Raw genomic sequence first — 6,000 nt, forward strand, 5'->3', positions numbered from 1 at the left:
CTATTCATAGGCCTACACTAAGGCAATGATCGGATGGTGTTCAGCAAAGTAATGAGTGTTTGTACATTGAGGACTGAGAGTGAATAAGTTGCGAAAAAGTGTGAGATTTTGATAGGTTGTGTTTGAAAAACGAAATCAAGTTACTTCCTATTAGATTTTTGTGTGTTAGATAGACAATTATGTGTGGCGTTTTGCCAAATGTGTTTTAAGAAATTGAAAACTGAGTCAAACACTGAGAATTAGTGTATAGTTTTGCAGATTTGGTGTGGGGTTATGGTGTTTGAAAGACATTGTGCGACAAGCAAATATTTAGTGTGTAGGTTGAAAGTTTAGTTTAGTTGAAAAAAACTGTAATGGATAACTGTGTGGATAAATTGAAAATAAGAAAAGGCACCCGTTTTATAGAATGACCCTGTTGGGGTTTGCTGGATGCAGTTGTTTGAGTTTGACATGTCCAAAAGTCAGTCTTTTCAGTTACGGTCTGGGCAGTGTGGAGCTGGAAGTTGGTTTTCTAAACATTCTAATGGCTATATCCAACAACAGAGAGTTACTCTCAGCTTTAGAATGTTGGGGTTTGTTAGGCATTGTCTTGGCACTTTAGAATGTTGGGGTTTGTTAGGCATTGGCTGGGCAGTCTGCAAGCAGCTTAAATAATAATAATAATAATAATAATAATATTAATAATAATAATACGTTATCCTCCTTCCTTGTTCATTCAGGGAGATTGACTGAGCATTAAGCTCATTTACAGAAAAGCGCTGAGTAGACACATGGGCGTCCATAAAGCATGAAAATAAAATGCAGTTGATTCTTACTCCTTAATCCAGCTGTGGTGTTGCAGAGGCCTGTCAGCAGCTATGCGCTGATGGAGCCACTGAGGCTGTTACTGGCCCTAACCAGTAGGCCACGACTGCCCCAATAATGGGTCAGTGCATTTAGAAAAGTGAAGTACAGTAATTTCTTGTGCATTGTGTATAAGCCGCAGGACAGTGTTTTATGCAACAAAACCATTTTAATACCATATTAACTGCCCCCGTGTATTAACCTCATAGCTGAAGAAATTTTGCAAAATTAATGTATAAGCCACGGCTAATATATGGGAAATTACGTATAATTAAGTATATACATTAAGGTACATTGGATGGATGGATGGATGTGTTGATCTTTAGATTAGATTTAGTTTAGTTTAGTTTAGTTTAGTTTAGTTTAGTTTAGTTTAGATTACATTACATTACATTACATTACATTACATTCAGCTTCATTGTCACTGCACTGGTAAAATACCAGTAACACGCAATGCAGTTTTACACCTACAGTAAGCAGCAGTGCCAATAGTAGAGGAAGTGCTCTGTGTGTGTGTTTGATGTGATCAGGTCTGGACGAGGGTAGCAAGCAAGGACATGGGGGCGGTGGTAGTGTAGTGGTTAAGGAGCTGGGCTAGCGTGCAGTAGCTTGAAAGTTGTCGGTTCAATTCCCGGCTTCCACCGTTGTGACCTTGAGCAAGGCACTTAACCCCAAGTTGCTCCGGGGACAATGTGATCCCTTGTAATATAGCTGACATATGTAAGTCACTTTGGTCAAGAAGTGTCTGCTAAATGCAATGTAATAATAATAACATGTGAGTTCAGATGATACCGGCTCAGACAGAATGCTCTCTCTCTCTCTCTCACACACACACACACACACACTCTACTTCGATCCTGGTATGGGATTCCAAAGAGTCTGTCTGTGTGAGTGAAAGAATCATTATTGTGTGTGTGTGTACAAACACACAATAATGATGCACATAAGTTTGTGTGCGTGGATATGTTTGATTGTCACTCCATGGAAGCCATGGAAGTGCATGTGTGTGTGTGTATGTGTGTCATAAGGGTGTCTGTAGGTCCACTCAGACCCAGATCAGACAGTATAGACACACACACACACACACTCATACACAAACTATATATATTCAGCACACACACACACACGCCTAGATAGAGGTTTGTGTGCACCCTCTCTCTCTTACACACACATACATATACAAATCCATTCAAACTCTACACACTCACACCACATTGCACATTTACACACAAACACACAACCACACCTTCACCACACTGGCGTCAACCACAATCTCACACACTCACAGAAATATAACTAATTTAAATACCACTAGTGTCTAACACACATACCTACACACACACACTTACTCACACACACACACACACACACACACACACAAACATCACATTCTACAGACCAGAGTGTAAGGCCTTCTACCCATCTGATACTACTCTTGAAACACACACACACACACACACACACACACACACACACACACACGTTTTCATTTTATATTCACATAAATGAAAGGTTTCCCCTTAACAATATTCTTATTTACTTTGTTGAACGGCAACATTCGTTGAATATCAACACCCGCTTTTGGAAGCACTATATCCAAGCAGTCATGCTTAAATAGTTTCATCTTTGAATGTGTGTGAGAGAGAGAGCAAAACAAGAATAACCCAACAACAAGCACCTTTTAACTGCATGGAAAACCCAACTATTGAACATCATAAGCACTTATGGACACACACACACACACACACACACACACACACACACACACACACACACACACACACCTAAACACACAGTCATTTACAGATGCATGTTTTCAAACGTCTACTTAGGGGCCCCTCACACCATCAATGCTTTCACACACACACACACACACACACACACACACACACATACACACATACACAAACACACATGCACACACACACATACACTTACTATACAACCTGAATGTCTGACTATTTTCCTCTGGTTTCACTCCAGACTGTTTCCTGTGGGCCAGTCAAAACATTCAGATGTGTGTGTGTGTGTGTATACTGTCTGACGGGACCTACAGACACCAGCCGCCCTTATGACACATATACACACACACTCGCCTACACACACACACACACATGCACTTTCAAGGAGTGACAATCAAACATATCCACGCACACACACAAATACACAACAATGATGCTTTCACCACACACAGACACACACACACACACACACACACACACACACACACACACACACACACACACACACACACACACACAATAATGATGCTTTCACCCACACCCACACCCTCACAAACAAACACACAATAATGATGCTTTCACTCACACACACACACACACACACACACACACACACACACACACACACAACACCAATAATGATGTTTTCTACCCCACACACACACACACACACACACACACACATACACACACACACACACACACACACACACACACACACACACACACACACACTCACACACACACACACACACACATACACACACACACACACACACACACACACACACACACACACAATCAATAATGATGCTTATCGATGCTTCTCCACACAGACTCTTTGGAATCCCATACTTGTGAGCAGGCTTGGATCACAGGCTTGGAACAAAGTAGACTGTGTGCGTGTGTGCTTGAGAGAGACAGAGAGAGAGAGAGAAAGTATTCTGTCTGAGCCGGTATCATCTTATTGTGTGTTTGTGTGGGACAAACACACAAAGCACTTCCTCTAGTCTACTTGCTACCCTCTTCCAGACCTGATCACAGCAAACACACACACACACAGCTCTTCCTTTAGTCTACTTGCTACCCTCTTCCAGACCTGATCACATCAAACACACACACACAGCACTTCCTCTACTATTTGCACTGCTGCTTACTGTAGGTGTAAAACTGCATTGTGTGTTACTGGTATTTTACCAGTGCAATGTAATCTAATCTAATCTAATCTAAACTAAAACTAAACTAAACTACTCTACTCTACTCTACTCTACTCTACTCTACTCTACTCAAATCTAATCGAATCTAATCTAATCTAATCTAAACTAAACTAAACTAAACTAAACTAAACTAATCTAATCTAATCTAATCTAATCTAAACTAAACTAATCTAATCTAATGTAAACTAAACTAAACTAATCTAAAGATCAACACATCCATTCATCCATCCATCCATCCTATGTACCTTAATGTATATACTGTACTTCATATTTCTGAATGCACTGACCCATTATTACTTATGTATATACTATTATGTTATGGCCAAATTGATCCTAATTGATTGTGTGTGAGTGAGAGGGTGTGTGTGTGTCAGAAAGATAGGTTATGTGTGTGTGTGTGTGTGTGTGTGTGTGTGTGTGTGTGTGTGTGTGTGTGTGTTTGTGTAACACTGTGTGTAATGGAAGAGGATAGATTACACTGTGACTCTGTGGTCATAGAGTCGACACAGGGGTCATACTCACTGGTTACCATGGACACACCTCAGGGTCAACTCCAAATTCTGGAGCCTGTGGCATAGAGCCGGCAGGTTTTCATTGTGTGAGAGTGTCTGGCTAGACGTGTGTGCTTAGACAAGAGAATAAAGTGTGTGTGTGTGTGTGTGTGTGTGTGTGTGTGTGTGTGTGTGAAGCACAGGGTGCTATGTTGATACTGATTACTGATCATATACTATGTAGGCATGTCTGTGGTTCTATTTGAAGAAAGGAAGACTAGGTGGAAACAGAGATGAGATGGCTACAGCACAGCCACAGATCTATGTGTTTCTGTGTTCTCTCTGTGTGTGTGTGTGTGTGTGTGTGTGTGTGTGTGTGTGTGTGTACTCATCAGTGTGTGTTTTCCTTGCTAACTACCAGTGTTGGGAGTAATGCGTTACAAAGTACTGTAATTCCACTACTTTTAGTGGTAACGAGCATGTAATTTCAAAGAGTTTGTTACTTGCGTTACTCTGTTGATCTTGAATGAACGACTGCAGACAAGATGACAGATGCACATTTGCTGCTTCTGATCTAATGTCTCCCGACCTTAGCTGTGTTTCCAGCGATTGCGTTTCATGTTTAGATTGCAGATGCATTCTTTACAGTTAATAGGAGCCTCCTCACTCCTTTTCCCTTTCGTTTCCATCTCGTAAGCTCCACTACAGTAAAAGCGCATTGTTGTTTATCTCTTTTTTGCCTATAGCGCAAAAGCCTCATTATATCAATTTCTCATTCTTACAACATAGCCACGCCACAACACCAATAGGCCTACATAGAGTAGCCTATATATAGCCCTGGCAATGCTAGCACAACGCTTAACTTGAGAGGAAAATGCAGATTTCACTTACCAGATGTAAAAACCTCAAATAGCCCACCCGTCACGCACTACAGCGACTTGAGTTATTTGCACAGCATGTTTATTAATCGAATTGATCCATGTGTTATGGATTCATTTGTCTGCAAACGAACATGCAACTTCTCTGGAACACCTTATCAGCTGAAGATAACCTTCCGCATAGTGTCGCATAAACCCAAACCCTAGGATCGCGATTAGAACTTATTTCGGGTAGGTCAGCACTTGTGCAGCGCAGGCTTTTCCCAAACTGGCGGCGCTTAAAATGCTATATAATACAACTTTGTTCAAAAGCAGGATGAGGATAACCCAAAGTTGTATGTGTGTGTGAGCATGACAATAACTGCTTTGAAAATAGGCCATTTTAACATTGTTTCACATTACATCCTATTGAACTCATTCCATGTAGCCTACAGAAGGATTGCAATAATAATGATAATAATAACTTACTAATTACTATATTGCAGAATTCAGTGTCAGTGCACAACTGATACATACTACTACTAGTAGTAGTAGTAGTAGAAGGCAAGCAGTAGGCAGTGTGCTGTACATATCTATCAAACCACCTAGATGGTGAGGTGGCGAAAACAAGGTCAGGGAGGCCCTCATGCATTGTAGAATGTTTTGGGGGTCGGAAAAGTTTGAGAACTCATGCACAAGGCTATTGATTTGAAGGCCCATTGAAACAATGAATAGGTCTAAAAATTAGGTTTATTGTGTGTGTGACTGTTCAGTACTGTTCATATTGACATTTTAAAAGCAGACTTAAAAGTAACTCAAAAGTTACTTTCTCTAGTAACTAATTACTTAC

General features: G+C 40.7%; 1 protein-coding gene across 2 annotated transcripts in view; it reads left to right on the plus strand.

The window, feature by feature from the left end:
* The window catches only part of creb5b (cAMP responsive element binding protein 5b), a 56,680-nt gene that overhangs the window by 8,980 nt on the left and 41,700 nt on the right, over nucleotides 1–6,000 (plus strand). The gene's annotated exons all lie outside the window — the stretch shown is intronic.

Source organism: Alosa alosa, chromosome 13 (genome assembly GCF_017589495.1).
Source record: "Alosa alosa isolate M-15738 ecotype Scorff River chromosome 13, AALO_Geno_1.1, whole genome shotgun sequence".
NCBI lineage: Eukaryota > Metazoa > Chordata > Actinopteri > Clupeiformes > Clupeidae > Alosa > Alosa alosa.